This window comes from Cupressus sempervirens, chromosome 5, assembly GCF_028749045.1.
Source record: "Cupressus sempervirens isolate cs-2001-9-10 chromosome 5, ASM2874904v1, whole genome shotgun sequence".
In the NCBI taxonomy this organism is placed as follows: domain Eukaryota; kingdom Viridiplantae; phylum Streptophyta; class Pinopsida; order Cupressales; family Cupressaceae; genus Cupressus; species Cupressus sempervirens.
Genome location: NC_143122.1, coordinates 625,137,752 through 625,156,490, shown reverse-complemented (window position 1 = coordinate 625,156,490; position 18,739 = coordinate 625,137,752).

Genomic DNA, 18,739 nt, shown 5'->3' with positions numbered 1-18,739 from the left:
TTGAGATAGTACATCCTCTTAGTGATCTACTCAAGAAAGGAGCAAAGACTAAATGGGTTCCTAAAATAAAGAAATCTTTTGAAGACATCAACGTAGCAATCTCTATAGCTTTAGTTCTTATATGTATAGATTATGATTTACCATTCAAAATATATTCATTTGCTTTGGAACATTCCTACGCTAGGATTCTTATTCAAAAGAAAGACAAAGAGGACGAGAGACCTATTGTGTTCATGATTTTCTCACTATAGAATGCTAAGTTGAACTATTCTAATCTTGATAAACAATCTTTCACATTAATAAAAGAAGTTAAGAAATTCTATCGTTATATACTCAGGAGCAAGATATATGCAATTGTGCCTGATCCTATGGTTAAGACATTGTTGATGTAGAATGAACTAGGTGAGAGACGAGGAAAATGGATGGCTATATTGCAAGAGTTTGATTTTTAAATTCAACCAATGAAGTTGGTAAGAGGACAATGATTAACCAAGATGATAGTTCATAATGAGATCGGTAATGATAGAAAAATTAGATTTGATGACAAAATCAACACTGATAATCGACAAAAGATCACAGTGTCTCAAGTGGATATTGATCAAGGAATAATCATTGATGTTTTGTATCAAGATATTGTTTAGTATCTTTTGAAAAATCAATACCCCAACTAGATGAATAGTTCCCAACATAGAAGAATCAATATGAAATGTGAATCCTATATGTTGCAAGATAGAAAAATTTACAAAAGGAACTATAAGGGAATTTATTTGAAATTCTTGGGACACAAAGAAGTGAAAGAAGTTTTGGAATAGTTTCATGAAATATATGGAACATGACACAGATCAATAGAAGCTACATCGCATATGATTTTAAGATCAAGTTATTTTTGGCCTACCATCTTTAAGGATACATTTAAACATGTACATTCTTGCCACATTTTTTAGATAAGTGCCAATAGAGAGAGGCATCCAACTATGCTACTACAACCAGTTTTTGAGGTACACCCTTTTTGTAAGTGGTGGTTGGACTTTATTGGCCTAGTAAAAACACCATCATCTACATGACATATGTTCATCCTCATAGCTACATACTATTTCATGTGTTGGACATAAGCTAAAACTTTTTAAAATTGCACAGTAAAGGTGGTTACAAATTTCTTGGAAGAACACATTGTCACAAGGTTTGGTATGTCATTCTTCTTACTATGTGATAATGGATCATCATTTTTGTCAATCTTTGTTACTCAATGGACACTAGACAATCAGCTCACAATCAAGTTCTCTTCTAATTACCATCCCCAAGGGAATGGTGTGGCTAAGTCCACCAATAAGAACTTGATTATAGTGATAAAGAAATCGCTTCTAGAAAATCCAAAAGACTAGCAGACTCAGCTGGAGTATGCATTATGGATAGATAGAGTTAGGATAAAAAATTCTTTGAGGACATCTCCCTATTTATTTGTCTATGGATAAGAACCAATGTTCCCATTTAATCTTAGGATTCTAGTATTGAAATTTATGAAAGGGTGTGCTAAGGACATAGATAGAGTTTAGATCGGATTAATGAATCTCTTAGAATTGGATGAGAAAAGAAAAACAACTTTGGAGGATATAGAGAAACATCAAGCTATCATCAAATGGTGGTTTGAGAAGCAGGCCACAATAAAATCTTTCAGAATATCCAAACTTATTCTCCTATAGGATAAGGAAAAAGAAAAGCTAGGTAGTAACACTAAGTTTCAACGATTATGGATTGACCCTTATCAAATTGCAGAGATTTTGGGAGAAAGTAATTTTAGGCTAAGTTCCCTACAAGGGGAATTGGTCCCATTGCCTTTCAATGGTCAGTTCTTGAAACATTACTTTGAGTCGTAAAAAAACATAAAAAAATGTTTTCAAAAAAAAAAAAAAAAAAAAAAAAAAAAAACAAAATTTTCTTTTTTGCAAGTGTGTTTTCTTTCATTTGTGTGTTTGATTTCAGTTGTATGTTTTCTTTCAAAGTCATGTTAGTTTGGGGGATAGGTGTAATGAAGACTCATTGTTGACATATTTTGCAAATCACTCCTTGTGGTTTTGACTTTTAGGAAGAGTTTTTTTTTTCTAGTTATCCTCTGCAAGAAAGTCTCATGGTTGAGTGGGAGTCTCAAACTTGAGTGGGAGAAATGGTAGATGAGGGTAAGCTAAGGGTTTCCAAGTTTAATGGATAGAACTTTCAGTTATGGAAAATGCAAATGGAGGACTATCTTTATCAGAAGATTTATAGAAGTCATTGGAAGGAAAAACCAAAAATCAGGGATCTATGTCAAATGAAAAATGAGATCTTTTAGATAGAAAGGTACTTGAAAGCATTCAATTATGCCTAGTATCATTAGTGGCATTTAATATTACAAAAGAGAAAACAATAGAAGAGTTGATGCAAACCCTAGCGAAACTGTATGAAAAGCCCTTCACTTCAAACAAGGTATTTCTCATGAAGTGTTTATTTAATATGAAAATGATAGAAGGTGGATCTATTTTAGATCATTTAAATGAGTTTAATACTATTACTAGTCAATTATTTTTTGTGGGTATTAATTTTGATGAAAAAATTAGGGCTCTCTTGATTTTGTGTTCTTTTCTTGAAAGCTAGAATGGCTTGGTAATGGCTATGAGTAATTTTGTTCCTGGATCTAGTACCCTAAAATATGATGATGTGGTTGGTGTTATTTTGAGTAAGGAAACTCATAGGAAAACCTCAGGTGGATCTACATCAGGAAGTGCTTTGAACACACAAAGTTGAGGCAGAACAATTGAGAGAGGAAATAATTCTAGAAATTGTGAGAAATCAAGAGGAAAGTCAAAGGGGAGGAGGTCTCAATCAAGAGGACCAAATGACTACTGGTAATGTGGGAAACCAAGGCATAAAAAGAAAGATTGTTGGACTCGAAAGAAAAATGAAGGAGATAAACCAGATGGAGACAATGAGGAAAATGTGGTAATTAAAAAATCTGAAGAGGATGCTTTGCTTCTATCTTTAGAAAGTGTTGATGATTCATGGGTTTTAGATTCTAGTGCTTCATTTCATGCTACATCTCATAGAGGTTATTTCATTGATTATGTCCATGGGAATTTTGGAATTGTTTATTTGGGGGATAATGAACTCTGTTAGATTGTTGGAAAGGGAAAAATTAAAATTTAGTTGTAGAATGGGAATCATTGGCTACTACATGAGGTAAGACATGTTCCAAGGATGAGTAGGAATATAATTTTAGTAGAGAAACTCAGTGATGGGGGTTGTGTAGTTACTTTTTGTAAAATTTTTTCTTAGGGAAAAATTCACCCAAGAACTAAGAACTCAAACACAAGCACAACTGTAGACTAGAAAGGAGTATGATAAGAATAACAATGTATTCGATTCAATATACATGAAACTACACTAGGAGTGCTTGTATATAAAGGCCTCTAAGATGCATCTAAAATGCCTAAGAATCAACATCATGATAAGTCATATAACCAGACACATGTCCACCAGATATGGATTATGCTCCATTAAGCACGAAAGTAAGTGCGATGATGAGAGGATAAGCCTACACAGGTGTAACATGAAAATCAATGTTGTAGACAACATGTGCTCAAAAGGGAGTGCAACTAACTATGTTGTCTACATGACAACTCAATGAATGATGCAAACTCTAGTGTTGTAGACACCATGTGTTGAATTAGAGTTGCATACTTCTGTGTTGTCAACATGACAACTCAAAAAGGTACACAAACTCCTAAGTGTCTCACAAAATAAATAATAAAATAATGCAATATAATAAAATAATGCATTAAGCTAAGTAAAATTAGTTAAGTGTAAATAGTAAATACATATTTACACCAACACCCCCCCTTAAGTGCAACTTAGGGGAACACCCTTAAGCTTACAAAAGCGATGATGAAGAATGCAAGATGGGTCCTGGCTACTAAGCCATGTTAGGTACCCATGTACATAATAAAATGCAATCTCTTAGAAAGTAGAGAAAGAGGGAAAACCTCATGGGAAAAACCCTCCTCCAAAAAGAGAGATGAAAAAACAAGATGCATGGATGGATGGAGTAATCAAGACCCCCCCATTATGACATACATCAAGTATATACAGAAGTGAAGAATGAGAAGAACAAGACCTCATAAGAGGAAAAAGTCCCCCCCATAAGAAAGAAGAGGAAGAGGGACAAGGTAGTCCCCCCCCCCCCACAAATGAAGAATGCTTGTCAATGAAAGTTGCTCCAAGGAAGAAGCTGGTCCAAGAGTGCTGAATACTGCTCCTCCCCTTTGGAAGAAACTATTGTCATAGAGGTTTGCACCCTTGTCCAAAGTCTTACCTAAGGACAACCTTGTGAAACATGGAAACAACCTCCAAGCTATGGGACTTGAATTATGAGGTTGAATCTTTGGAGAAGGTCGGCTTCCTCTTACTATCAGGGCGCACCTAACTATTCTTGGAGAGGAAAAGGGAGAAAGAGAGCATGAAAGAAAATCTACCTATTCTAATCTAAGGAGGTGATGCACCAAAATAGAGTGTTCAAACCAATCTCTGCCCATAAATGCACTATTAAAGCATTATGACACCAAAAGATATACACATTGAGACTCATTTTAATCTAACAACCACATGCAAATTAGAAAACTAGAATGAATGACACAAGGAAAGAAAGATTCACTTATATATCATTCACAGGCCAAAAGAGATACAGTCATGTAGGTTACATATTTCTACAAAACATCAATGAGAGGCAAAGGATTCTTACACTTTCACATTAATGGCTGAAGGAGATAAGGCAAAATGTCATACAGTTCAGAGGCAAAGGAAATTTACATTGAAGATTTGTAGAGCAATATCAAAGAAATCAGAGAGGGTTCGACCCGAACAAAATCTATAAAAAATGCCTTTATAGTTCAGGCGTAACTGAGATATCCTCTAACTGTAATTACTCTACAACCACTACATTGAAGTCCTATAGAGAACAATCATGGAGAAAATCTAATCTGGGTATAGATCCAGATGCAATGATATCTGATGTTGGTTGGAACAGGGCCCTAAGAAGACAGAAATGGTGCCATTAAATTGTCTAACCCAAGTAGATAGATAGGATCAGAGGTGGTGGAGTGTTTTCCTGGGGGTAGAATTCATTCCAGAGTGGTTGGCATTGATCACAAGGATCAGATCACGCGGGAAAACCTGATTTTATTTGTTCTAGCTTATGGATTAGCAAAATCAACAAGTCAAACGAATCCTGCAAGCAGAATGAGCCATGTGGGCCAATGGTCTTTTAGACTTCTACCACCTTGCAAGGTCTTCCCATAGCTAACCACATCTAAACACTAACTGTGCCACCTCCTCAAACCCTAACCATGACAGTCACATTAACTGCCAGTGCCTTTAACTATTACTGCCTCCACCGAGCCCATTGGGACACGTATTGCTTAGGCACTTCCCTGCAATATTTAATATCCTTGTAACTTCATAATGCGAGAATGCCTTGATCATTGATCTCCATATACTGTTCTTATCCTTCAAAATTTCTAGGCCCACAAAACACTTGGCAGCTGACTCAGCCCGACCTGGCCCCATTTGGCATCACCCTGGCATACAACTAGCATCACCTAGAAAAAAATGACCCCACAAGGACATGTGGTAGTAAGGCACTTTCCAAAATTATTTAATTTCCTTGCATCTTGATATTGTAGGGAAGTGCTTTTCCTTGATTCGTTTACATCGAACAGTGATCAAAACTCTGCAGAATTGCAAGCCAAGTCAGCTGGATGGGCCAATGAAATACCTCTATCATACTCCAACTCACTTGAAAATTTCCATGGAGGATGAGCTATCCTTACCTCCTCAGAAAAGTGGGCCCATGATGTCTTGCCAACCATGTGTCGCAAGGGCGCATACCCACATTGCCTAAAATCCTCACATCTTCATCTTGCAGGCATGCACCAATTGTTGATCTGATCCCATCAAACAGTGGAAGGTGAACTAGGAACATGTGAGGTCATGGGACAGGTGTCACAAAGTGGCATGCCCGCAATCCTTAATCGGCGGGCATGTGCCAACCATTGATCTTAGGAGATTTGATGGTGGAAGGTGAATTGGGAACATGTGAGGTCGTGGGACATGTGTCACAAAGGGGCATGCCCACAATCCTTAATCTTCTTGCAACTTCACATTTCGGGCATGCGCTAGCCATTGATCTCAAGGGATCTAACGATGCTCATAACACATGCATCTAAACCTCTATGAATACCTACCGTGCTGTCACCAAGACATGTGTCACCAAAGCACTTCCCCGTATTGTCAGGAAGTCTGACAAAGCTCAGAATGCAGGAAAGTGGGCACCAATCAAAACACCAGCTCACCTTGCCACCTTGTCCACCCTGCGGCCCACAAGAAGGACATGGACCCACCTGCCATGTGTCACTAAGGGGCTTTCCCACAATGTTTAAAGATCATGCATTTGGAAAATGCAGGAAAGTGCCTACCATGTATCTGGGTAAGATCTGACGGTGCGAAAAGTTGCAGGCTGACAGAACAAAACATAAGGTTTTATCATTTTATTTTTAAATATTTCCATGGCATTTAAATAATATTAAATCTGGGAACTAGCCATTAGGCAGGCCAGATGTTTGAATTCAAATCTTTGGCAGGGCAAAAATAGGTAACAGAAACAATGGCAAAGGTACAATCCTAAAGATGTATGGTGGCCCCAAAACTTACTCAAGTGTCCTTGTGTTGATATTGATTGTCGCCCCTTCCAACTGTGTTGAAAAGAATGAATACAGATCTGACAAGGATGTCTATTGAACCTATTCCAATGAACCATCAGTTTCCTCAACTGACAAAGAGACCTTCGACTATAATACCCCAAAATTGGCTCATTGCCATGATTACCAATTTTGGTATATTTCGATCAATTGTAAAGTCCTATTCTACTAGGAAATTCTTATTCTAATTTTTGCTACTTGAATTAATTGTCAAATGTAGAAAAACCTAATTTGCATTGATCAGGCTACCTATTTAATTCCTAAGTATTGACTCGAATTAGTCACATTAAACCTATTAATTAAGATTTAATTTAATTTAAAATGTTTATACTTTAATTAAATTAAATCATATCCTAAGGCTAATGTACTAAGGGATTAAAAATATTTAATTTAATAATTATGCTCACTTCAATTAATTGAATGAGATTATTCAATTAAATGAAAAAGGCATTTATGAGGTCATATCTCTGTTTATTAAATTAAATAATATCTTCAAAATCTTCTCTTCAGTTCCAAAGTGGAAACTCTGAGTGAACTACCTCTTGAATTGGAAATAATTTAGTTAACTTATTCTCACACTTATGAAAAGCTCAGTTAAATACTCATCACACTCAGATTTGAAACAATCAACTTCACTTGCACAAGGAAGTTTCCATTTTAACTAAATCTTCTCTCTAATCTTAATTGTCCATCCAAATTGATCTTGACCATTGATCAATTCCTATATTCTATTTAAGGGACTCCCAATCTCTCATTATGGAGGTTGGAATATTATGATATTGAATTGCTGTCGAACTAAACACTCACTTTATAGCTCTCATATGTGCTTTTGCTTAGTATTTTGATGTCATCTAGCTTAATAATGCATACATCTAGCTTAGTTTCTTTTATTGTTTAATAGAATAAATTTCATATCATATAGATTACCTACATCATCATACTTTGCATAAATCTTTCATTCTAGAAAGGTCTAGTTGCCTGCTTCTTGATCTGAGAGCACATAGGCAAAATCCTTCTAGTTAGAAGGTAATAGGTCACATTGTCGGGCCTTCTTGGATGAACTATCTCATGTTCATTCCAGGATGAATCTACATACAATGACCATGTTGAAGTGTAGGTGAAAGATCCAAGGTCACATTTTCATGTATGCATTTTTGGCGCCCATCGTGGGGCTGAGAAAAATAATTTTTCTGGCCTCATTTGTCTTATTTTCAATCATTTTCATTACTCTATCATACTTGTCTGTATAATCTTCTGGATTTTCAGGCAAAGATTTGAGGGTTTCACACGTCTTTGTACACTTTCTCATGTGAAAAAGTGCCCTATTGCATAGGTTCTCACATGACACATCATTTTCTTGTACAAGACAATGAAAGACTTCACACGAGCTAGTGCAAGATTTCACACAAAATCTTGAAACACCACAGTTAAAATGTAGTCTTTCAATATGCTGTTTATCATTTTTTATTGACATGTTCTCTTTGCAAGCATCATTATTTCAATTTTTCTTGTTTTCTATAGCTTAACAATTATCTGCAGGATGTTTGACAAAGACTCCTTTATACAAACTTTCCCAAACATGAACTGACTGTGTGTTTGCAGGATACTGTCAAAGATACAATTGTCGAAGACCAAATCTTAAAACCACTAAAACAATGTGTCTTTTTCTTGCTTTCTAAACATATTCTAATTATGGCTTGTGAACTTTGTAGGGTGCAAAATAGAAGAATAGGAGACTATGCTCTTCACCACTTGGAGGTCATGACCAAGGGTGAATCAGAAACCTAGATGCATCTAAAAGATGGCATTCGAGGGAGACAAGAAACTTAGTGGTTCTCTAGTGCTAATCCTCTTCTATGATGAGATGATGGTTTCCTTTTTAGGGGATCAAATTTTTTAGAAATGATGAGTCTAGATTGATTAAGCTAAGTCGGTGATTAAAGTGTTCTACATTTTTGGGTGAAAAACTAAGGTACAGGAGTATGCTCTTTCCCCTTTGAGGGAAATTAGGAACTTTGACCCTTATGTTCAAACCACTAGTTTGAGTCAATCCTTTAGAGGGCCTGCTAGAGTGGTCCAACCTCTAGGAATGACCCAAGTGAGCACACTCCTTTCACCATAGATTCCAACTCACTATAATAAAGAAACTTTGTAGAGAAAAAGACTCCAAAGCTGTATTAATTTCTTCCTCTTGATTCTTGATATCACATATCAAGAGGAGGCTCTGTCTATTGCACTGGCTGACATTGGCCCCAATCTTGCTAAGAAAGTGTGTGCACTCTTCGATGTTGGTGTGGGCTGCTGGTCTCAACTCTACTTGCGGAGCCACTGGGGATTAATACAAATAGAAACTAAGTAAAAACCTTTAGTTAGAGGCTACCCAGTTCACCTCTGAAAAGAGGCATAATCTTTCTGCAAGGAGGGGAAAGAATATCTCCTATAGAACTCACCATAGGCATGCTACTGGGCATTGGAAGGTGGTATATGCACTTGACCCTTGCCACAAGGGTGTTAATTCCACATATATGTTATTGAACCCTTTAAATACACCAAAAACATGGGCACCCTCTAGGGGGTGACACGATTGTGCGAGGTGCACACATGCACATAAGTTGTGGGACAAAGGTTTTTCCTTCTCTACCATTTTCTATTTTTAGGGATAAAGCATGTTTGTTATTGAGCCTTAAACATGTCCAAACCTACATAAACAAACTAAAGGTCAAGACTCCCCCATCCCTTTGAGTTGCTTTGCCCTTAGTTGGATTGTATTTGACTACTGCTTGCTTCCCATGTCTTGTTGAAAACAAATTTTCTTACTTGAAACCCAATGCTACTTCACAATCTGAAAATTAACCTTGCAATTTATCTTTTATCTATCAAACGAGCTAAAAATATGTCCAGAAAAATATGAAATTATCAAAATCCTCTTTGAAATCCAATTTTGTTGTCTGTCTGGTGTCAAATTTCGCACATAGTTTTGCAAAATTTTGCATGAGCTCCATTTTTCCTATCACTTCTTTGCATTAGTCCACTCAGATCTTCGCACAAGAACTTGCATATCTCCGTGTGAGATCTTGCTAACAATCTTCTGTTTGTCTGCCAAAACTTGTCACTTCTTCATGCAGCCTAGAGCACATCCTTGTATGAGTTTTAATTGCTGATCTAAGTCTTTGTGCCCACCTATGTACTTTCTCATGTGCCTCCTAAAGGATCTTTGCATAAGACCTTGAGTCAAAACTGTCAGATCAACTTGTTTGAGCAATCTGTGCTCTGTATCTAGTCTATTTCCTACATCAAGTTGTCTCTTCTCTATTTGTAAACAATCCTAAATAGTGACATTTTGCTCAGCTGATGACCCATGGTCTATACTTTAACTAGTTTCATCTCTCAGTTGTTTTATTCTCATCCTCTAGTGTTCATTATACTTTGTGTCATGATAGTCATAATCCTTGGCTGTTATAGCCTTCACTTAGACTACTCGTACCTTAGTATACAACAATCTTACTTTTTCTTTTTTGAGACTACATTTTAGTGTGATCTTGGTCTTGGTCTTTGCATCTTGTCCTTATCTATGATTGTCGCAACAAGAAGTGGGAATGTGTTTTATCCCCTTAGACTTAGGCGAGGTCGAGCTAGGGCTTATAATCATGGCAGGGGTCACCTTCCTTTTTTTACATGATCTGTATCCAGTTCTTCTAGTCAGGCATCTTCATGATCTCCCTCACCTGTTAGATCACCTTGAGTCTAGCGAATGTTCTCCATAAAATTACAACAAACCACAAACCCCTTGTATCAAGAAGATCCTAAGGCTAGAAAAGGTCTGACATCTCCAAATTTTTTTTCTGAATTTCTTTTTAAAGGGTCTTTCCAATCAGAACATACTGAAATTGAACACATTCTTGCAATGGCTGATTACAAACTTGAACATGGTAATCACAGTAGACACTAAGATCAATGTAGGAATGACAAAGAGAAAGATTGTGAAATTGATGAGGAATAGGAAGAGGTGGGAATACTTCCTAAACACATAGCAAAGTGTTGTAGAGAAAGAAAAGTAGTTTCTCAAACTTGCCCAAAAGGGAGCTAAGTTACCCCATCATTTCAATGTGGAAACCATCACACCTAAAGAGGAAACTAAGACTTCTAAACTCCAAAAACAATTTAAAATCATACAAGACCAACTAGCTCAGATGATGCGTGAGAAAGAAAAACTCGTAAAAAAATACACCTTAATTAGACGCTCTTTGTCCATTTACATTTAACAAGAGCATAGACATGCCTCCTTTTCCAAGAGGAGTAGAGCTACCTAAGTATGATAAATACTTCAGAACCACCAATCCTGAAGATCACTTGTGGGAATTTGGTGCCTTATCTATGGAATTTATGTATAACCAGACATATCTCATGTATTTACTCCCTAGAAGTCTAGGTGGTCAGGCTATGGAGTGGTTTTCACACTTACCTCCTGGTATCAAGACATTTGATGAAATTGCCAACTTGTTCATCCAACAATATTCTCATAACATTCAACACCCTATCAATATTCAAGATTTATGTAACCTTAAGCAAAAGGTTGGGGAACCCTTCCTCACATTCCTTTAGAGGTGGAGACAAATCTACACTAAATATTCATGCAAGATTCCTAAAAAGGAAAAGCTTGACATCTTCACTGATAATCTCCTGCCCAATTTTGGGTAGAGTCCAACTTCAAGGTTGATGTACCTTTGAAGACATGGTCATGTAGGCTATCTGCATAGAGGAATTCATAGTCAAGAAGGGTGAACTTACCCTTCAAAAGCACATGTAGACACTTAAAATCGTTCCTAAACACTATATTAATTAATTTTAATATTGCCCATGACATTGTAATTAATTATCAATTAATTAATTATATTGCTCACATTCCTCTACTTATTTAATTAAATGAGTTCATTCTCTTAAGTATTTAAATCTAATTTAAATACTTCTAGCCTTAATGTGTTAAATTAATTTAACACATGATCCTCCATCTTCCCCTTTTTAAAAATAAATTTTATTTATTTAAATCCTCACATCCTATTAATTCCTCTAAACCCATGATTAAATTAAATCTCATTTAATTTAATCTTAAGCCTAACCTAGAGCCTAGCCTATAACCATCATTTTCATCCTCTTAAGCCTACTTCTTCTCTAATCCCACTTAATCATTCCTTATCATCTCCCTAATCCCCCTCATTAGCCTAAGAGTGTGCTCACACGTGTGAGATGGAATGCCTACACACTCTTGTCTCCCACTCTTCTTCTCAAGTTTGCTCGCACATGTGTGAGAAAACTTTGAATTCTTGACCATTTGCATAGCTTGCATGTCACCTTATGTGGCACTTACTTGGATGCCACCTCACCAAGCCCTCCCTCAAGCCTATAAATAGAGGGCTTGTCTCAAGCATTTGACATCTCCCATTATTGCATTGTTATCATGTTGGTTTGAGATTTGAGCTTGCATCCATAGTTTGAGGTTTCATGGTAGTTTTAGCTTGCATTTTTATCATAGTTTGCATATCTAGTTAGTTCTTTCATTATATATCACTTTCATCCTTGAATACCTTCAAGAATGGCTCTCTCCATAGCCATTTCTTGAGGTGTTCTTCATCTCATTTAGTCTAGATTCATATCTTACTTGCATACACACTTGCACTCACTCACTCAAGAGATTCATTTATTGTTGTGTTTGGGAGAGCACATCAAACATCCCCCCATCTTAACACACCAACAAGGCCTCTTATGGGTGCCTTTGTTGAGTTGTAGAGGTGGCTGGAAGGTTGGATTTGTTGGTTTCTTAGGGTTGCAAAACCCAAGCAAGCATTAGTTGATATTTGTTCTTGTCATTTTGATGAATCTTTGATGCACTTGAAAGCTTTTAAACTAGTGTTTGTTTGTTAACCCGTACTTCTTGCAGGTCACATTTTCTAGCACAGAGGACACAAAACAAGGATCCACCTCTAACAAGGACAAACCCAAGTATGTCAACAAGAACCAAAAAATTGTACATGATAGGGTTGTTGATAATGTCACTCCTAAAATTTCTTAGGCATCCTTTAATCTCACAAATGTTCTTAACGTGGCCAAGAATGTTGAGAAATCTCCTCCTAACAATAAGACATCTAGGAATAGATTGAGAAACTCCTAGGCTACACACCCTAAACAAGAATATACACCTCTAGGTAAACCTTTGGATGTGGTTTACAAAACCTTGTTACAAAAAAAACTCATTTCACAATTGGACAACTCTTGCCCCTATGATCCACATCCATACCCACCATGGTGGAACAAAACCGCCCTCTATGAGTACCACCAAAATAAGGGACATAAAACTAGTAACTACATAAACCTACATCAAAAAGTCTAGGACATGATTGATGATGGTGACATTGTGGCAGATAGACATAACAAGAACTCGGATCATAAGGATTTCAAAGAGTCCATCCAAACTTATGAAAAAGGAGAGAGCTCAAAACCAAAGCCTAACAACAAGGTCAACTATACATATTCTAACAATGATGATGAGATAGTCCATATGGTTAAACCTATGGATTTTGAGTACTATGATATTATAACCATCAAGGGAAAGCAAGATAACAATAAACCCAAGACACCATTTGTCTTAAGGGGCCCTACTTCCCACACAACTGACAATACCTCTTCGCAACACTATGCCAATGCTGTTACATGCTCTGACATCAAGTTGGTGCTCAAAGACCCTGCACCTTCTACTCTCGATCTTGAACAACATAAAGACAAAACCCTTGCTAGTCCATCTGGAAAAGGTGCAAAACTTGTAACAAATTCAACAACAACTAGCTATAGTGTTCTCAATCAATTAAAATGAACTAATGCTCAAATCACAATCTTTGAGCTGCTTAAAATATTGCCTGCTTATAGGAAGATTCTAGACAAAGCCCTCATTGAGGAAAATGTTCCTCAAGATTTTGATCTTGAGTGATTTCAATCTATGGTAAGTCACCTGACCTCACCTTACTTTATGTCATTCTCTGAGGAGGACAATAACTCATTGAGTCACCCACACAATCAACCTCTACACATTGAGGTCATGATACATCAGACACATGTTTATCGGGTACTCATCAATAATGGCACTAGGCTAAAAATTATCTTTTCTACTCTACTTAGACAATTAAATTATTCTAAGGACTCTATTGATCCTTGCCGCAAGATCACTATCAAAGCGTATGACAAAGTTGAGTGAAAGTCTCTAGGTCTTGTGGTCTTACCCCTTCACGTCGATCCTATAGAAAGGGATGTCACTTGTAAGGTCCTTGATATTCCCTTGGCTTATAAAATTTTGCTAAGATGGCCATGGATACATGAGATGTGCGCTGTGCCCTAAACATATCATCAATGCATTAAATTCCTGTTTCATGGCTTCGAAGTCACTATTCCTGCCACTACTAGCTATACCTGCAATATGCTAAAAGCTGCTAAGAATTTCATCCCTACCAATAGGGAATCTATTGATTATCATGACAACAAGATGAAACAAATTGAGCAGTCATTCAAGTTGAAAAAAACTAGCATGGGCGAGTACCATGTCGAACTAGTGTTGTCATTAACATCTCTTCCTAAATCTCCTTGTCACTATGGGAGACCATCTGAGGAAAAGAAGCCATTTGTGTTGACACCTCAAACCAAGTATAATGGCATTTTTGTTAAGGCTATGGTCTCCTTAGAGGAAGAAAGTGAAAAGAAGGCCATTGCTACTTGGCTTTACAAAGAAGAGACTCCAGTAGACTTAATAGAAAAATCTCGTTAGATCACTCCTGAGAAGTATGGTCCTAGTCATAGACTCATGGAGCACTTTGTCCATAAGGGAACCTATCCTATTGAGTGCAATAACAACAGTCTAGTTGATCCTATCAAAGCAATAGCTCAAAGAAACATAGATACATCTGGTCTAGGTTTTAAGAAGGTTCCCTTCCATTTGGGGGCTAACAAATTCATACCAGAGCCTGAGGGTTCATCTGGAAAAGATTTACAAGCTGAGTCAGATACTCAAAATGATAATTCAGATGATGAGGATCCTTATCCTTATCCTATTCCTCATGATCTTGCTAAATTCTTTGCTGCACCTGATGACTTTGTGCTACGTGCCAGCAATATAGATGATACTAGTGATTCTTCTAAGGACAATACTGATCCACATAGTGCTCATTCAGAAAAGGGAGAGTCTAGTTAGGCATTACATGTTGAGTACTTGTGTAAAAACCTAGATGATGAAGGTGAGTATGTCCCTATCACTATTGGGGAATTCTATAGCCTGTCACCATGCAACACTGATTCCAAGGAATATGAGTTTGACTCCCTTTTAGAAGTGACTACAGATGAAGACATTGATCGAGTTCATTTCTATGAAAACCAACTCAAAGTGGGTGAAATGTCTAGGGTTAGGTCGGACATGTCTAATCCAACTAGTGTCCTTGAGTCATTAGTTGTTGATGTTAGTACTCAAAGGTATTTGAACACACTTGTGGATGAAGCCACTCTAGGTCTCAAATTTCTAGTCAAAGCATTTAATGACTATACTATGAATGCAATCAAACCCGCCACTACTCTTTCACTCACACATCTTGAGCTTCTGAACTAGAATCCTAATGCATCAAGTGAAGTCCCCATGTTCCAGAATGACTATGCTCTTGCTTGCTACCTAAACACTATCAAACCTGTAATGTCTTCCACTAGTGAACAAAGCATCAACATGACTAAAGTTGACATCAAATATCTCATTCATACAATTAAAAAGAAAAAATATAGAAGCTCCAATGGTGAAAACCACATTGTGGCAGTATTGGAACCCAAAAAAGTAAAAACAAAAGACGTATCCAAGTGTGAAAACCTCTTTGAGGCACCTATACATGAGATATTTGATGCACTTCCAAGTCACTTTCAAGAGAGATCACCAATCTTGATAGAGCTGACATAGCCGATCAACTTGGGCACAAAAGAAAATCCTCATATGATACATCTGGCACAATTAATGTCTCTAGAAGAAAGGGAGGAATTCATTACCTTCTTCTGAGAGAAGAAGATAAATTTTGCTTTGACATATTCTACCATGCCTGGACTAGATCCTGATCTCATTATGCATCATCTGTCCATCACACCAGACATTAAACTAGTTAAATAGAAACTTTGAAAAATGCATCCTCATGTTGTATTTCTCGTTAAAGATGAACTGGAGAAACTTCTACAAGTTGGTTTCATCCATGCAATTATTATGTTAAATGGATATCCAACATTGTTCCAGTCTCTAAGCACAATAAATCTATCAGAGTTTGTATTGACTTTCGTAATCTCAACTTAGCATGTCCCAAGGATGATTTTCCACTTCCCAACATTGATATGATAATGGACATGATAGTAGGATATGAGATGTACTCACTCATGGATGGGTTTTTTGGTTATAATCAGATCAAAATTGCACTAGAAGATTAGGATAAAATTGCTTTTACATGTGCATGGGGAACCTTTTGTTGGAACATAATGCCATTTGGCTTGAAAAATGTTGGTGCGACCTAATATAGGGCAGTCACTACAATTTTCCATGATATGATGCATAAGAACATGGATGACTACATGGATGATACCTTGGTGAAGAACTCAAAATGCCATACTCATTTGCAAGATTTGGGACCCATCCTTGATTGCATGGAAAATTTTAGTCTCAGGCTCAATCCTAAGAAATGAGCATTTGGTGTCACATCTGGGAAACTACTGGGATACATTGTGTCTGTGAAAGGAATCAAGGTGGATTTAGAGAAATTTTGAGCAATTATGGGTATGCCTCCACCTTATAACATTAGCTAGATGAGAGGTCTACAAGGAAGACTCCAATCTATTTGTTGGTTCATCTCACAGTTGGCAGATAGATCACAACCTTTTACAAAGACTTTACATAAGGGTGTAAAATTGAATTGGAGTGAGGATTGCAAGAAAAGCTTGACACATATAAAACAATATCTTTCTAATCCACCAATCTTGATGCCTACTATCTAAGGGAAGCCTTTGATTTTGTACATCTCAGCAATGGAAACATCTTTGGGAATCTTATTAGCTCAAGAGGACAATGATAACAAGGAGAGAGCTATTTATTATTTTAGTCACATGCTGATCTCTTATGAGATAAATTACAACATCATTGAGAAAGCTTGCTTGGTAGTTCTCTTTGCTTCCCAAAAGTTGAGACACTACATGCTTGCCCACACTACACAACTGGTGCCTAAAATAGATCCACTGAAGTACTTGTTTAGTAAGGTGGCTCTCACAAGAAGATTGGCTAAATGGGTCATGATACTTAGTGAGTTTGACATTCAATATGTTGAACAAAAAGTTATCAAGGGACAAGCAATCATGGATCAGCTAGAAGATGCACCTATGTAGAGTCTTCTCCCGATGAACATTGATTTCCTTGATGAGTCAATTCTGACACCCACACACCAAACATGGGTGATGTTCTTCAACGGGTCCTTTACACAACAACGATCTGGTGCTAGATTACTCTTCATAATGCCATAGAGATATTCATTACCCAAAGCATACAAGATTATGTTTCCTTGTACAAACAACATTTCTGAATACGAGGCTTTGATTAATGGCATGAAGATTGAAGTTGAATAGAGAGTGGATCAATTAGATATCTTTGGGGATTCTCAGCTTATAATCAACTAGGTTAATGATGTGTATCAAACAAAGGATGAGAAATTGATCCCTTACAAATGCATGGTTGATGACCTGAAGAAGTATTTTGCACACATTACCTTCCAAAAAATTCCTTGAGTAGATAAAAATGTGGCTAATGCTATGGCTACCTTGGCCTCCATGCTATAGATGCTTGAAAATGATCTCCAACATGAGTTCCTGGTGGAAGCATTACTCTACCCTTCCTACGATACCCTTGATTCTAAGATGATATGTTCTATCATAGGACAAGACTCATCTCACTACCATCACATCTACTCCTATCTCCATAACCAAACCATTCTAGATGGTCTAACCTAGAATGAGAAACATTACCTTATCTATAATGCTTCATGGTATGTCATTATTGCTAACAACTTGTTTAGGAGAGGTCTTGACTGAACACTCCTTAGGTGTCTAGAACCCAAAGAGTGCAAAAATGCATTAATTGACATTCACAAGGGCATTTTCAGATCCCACTCAAATGGCTTGACACTAGCTCACAAAGTCATTAGAGCTGGTTACTATTGGCCTAAGATGGAGCAAGAAGAAATTAAGTATGCCAAGTCCTACAAGCAGTGCCAGATCTATAGGAATCTGATTCATGCTCTAGCTAGGGAGCTGATTCCATCTACCACAATGTGGCCATTTCAACAATGGGCCTTCGACTTGTTGGGTCAGATTCACCTATCTTCTTCTAATGGATATAATTTCATTATTACATCTATAGACTATTTCATGAAGTGGGTAGAGGAAATTCCTTTCACCATAGCAAATAGAAAAATTGTAGCTCTGTTTATCACAAACTACATCATATGCAAGTATGGTGTACCATCCTCCATCATTACTAAAAATGGAGGACATCTAAAAAAAAAAGACCTCAAGGAACAATGTAAAAGATTCAAAATCATGCAGCATTGGTCTTCTATTTATTACCCCTAGGGTAATGACTAGGCAAAGGCATCCAACAAGGTGATCCTCAAGATCCTTCATCGCATAATCAACAAATCTGGGAGGGACTGGTACCTCTAGATTAATCCAACTTTGTGTGCATATAGGATAAGCATCAAGACTCCAATAGGTACAACACCCTTTGATTTAGTTTATGGAGTGGATGCTATGCTCCCAATAGAGGTTGAGATTCCTACCTTGAGAATCTCTATGAAAGGCCTTATTATTGATGAAGATTATAGAATAGCTCAGCTTCAAGAGCTAGTACTACTAGATGA